Source organism: Lissotriton helveticus, chromosome 4_1, assembly GCF_964261635.1.
Source record: "Lissotriton helveticus chromosome 4_1, aLisHel1.1, whole genome shotgun sequence".
Taxonomy (NCBI): domain Eukaryota; kingdom Metazoa; phylum Chordata; class Amphibia; order Caudata; family Salamandridae; genus Lissotriton; species Lissotriton helveticus.
Window position 1 is genome coordinate 979314644 of NC_136063.1, and position 1849 is coordinate 979316492.

Consider the following 1849-nt stretch of genomic DNA (forward strand, 5'->3'; position numbering starts at 1 on the left):
GAAATCTTACACAGAGCCTGCATCTCCGCATGTAGGACGTCTGGCAAGGAAATGTTATTTAAAATTGAGTACTACTGGTATTATAAGGAAGCTAGGGTGACTCCATGGAAGCAAGGCAGAGATGCTACATGCTGGAGGCACTGTGGACAAATTGGCACACTGGCATATCTTCTTGGGCACTGCCCCAAAGTGCAACAATTTTGGGCAGTAGTTTTAACGGATATCAATGAGATATATGACACTGAGCTTCCCAGGTTTCCTAGCTATATCCTACTGGGACTTTTGAACCTCTTAACATATCCCCTGAGGTCGATGAGGGGGCGTGTCATTACTCTGGTGCTTGGCGCAGTCAAACAAGTCCTCCTATCCCGTTGCGGTACAGATACTGCACCAACATGACTCGACTGGCTACATAAATTATGTGAACTCTTGGGAATGAAGAAACTAATGGCAGTCGTAAATAGGACATTGCCACAAATTGACAAAACCCAGTATGGTTTCTTTGTAATTAATTTAGGGCGCTGACTTGTCCAGCATATCTACAAGTACAACACTTCATGCATGAGGATCATGACACCACTTGAAAGGTACCTGAGAACTTCTAGAATACATCTCCCCTGCGCACTGAGCGCTATACATATTTCCCTAGGGAGGTGTGTTGAACAATTCTACCTACTTTCCCCTCACCCTCCCCTCTCCTGACCCTGCCTTCCCCTCTTGTCCTCTACAACAGTCACCCTTCCCCTTGTTATTGACAACTTACCCTGTTGTCCCCCATCAGCCACTGGATGTAGGCGGGATGATTGCTGCATTGTGAATTTACTTAATTATCAATAAAAGGGATTTAAACATAAGATGTGAGCATCCAGCTGCTACCTTTCCTTTGCATACACTGCCCAGTTCTTTATGAAGGATTTTCAGTCCTTAACTCCCCCCTGGAAGATAGCTCCATCTGTGTTCTTTTAGATATTATTGAGAAACTGCTCCAATTTGCTTCTGGCAGTGCCTTTAGACACTCTCAAGGTGAATTCCTTGGTGGCCGTTTCTGCTGTAACAGTTCACAGGAATTGTTTGATTTGATTTGATTTATAATTTTATAGAGCGCGCGAATGCCCTTGGGTGTCTTGGCGCTAGGTAGATTCAGGGGACTCGGGATCCAACAGGACTGGATCTAACTGGCCGTAAAAGTTTGTTATCTTCATACATGGAAGAAGGGTTCAGGTAAAAATAAACTTTTGCTGAACTTCCTTTGTTTGGTTCAGGACCTTTTTTGATCTACTTTTACAGGAATTGGAGAAGTAGTCCACTAAGAATAGAAAATTGGCTATTCATTTTCACAATCACCCTCCTCTCGCTACTTGGTGGCAACTTCGCCCACGTACTCTCCTCTGCAGCTTTCTATTCTCAGGATAATCCCTTCAGAGGTCAAGATAGGGGAAGAGGGGCTGTATCCTTAATGCCTGGATCTGGGATGTACTGGACCATTGGTTCATGAATATCCTGAGGAAGGGACGTGCCACCAAGTTTGCTCCTGAGGCACCTCTTTCTTGATTCATTCTTACTCCTTGGTTATGGGTGTATCTGAAACACACTGCTCCTCAAAAAAGGGTTTGGGATCTCTTTCAGAGTTGGCTGTGACTAAATGGAGTGTATATTTGTTGATAACCAAATTTATTGATTTTGTTGTGAACAAACAAAAATGAGACTAAAGACCAGTCGCAGTTTTTAAAAAATGGAGTGTATTATATGGTGTGGTTGTGCGATCTCAACATGTAATACAATTACCAACCCCTTTAGGTCCAGTAGATTTCGTCTGTCAAACCCTCTGCTTAACCCTGGGTAGTTGTGG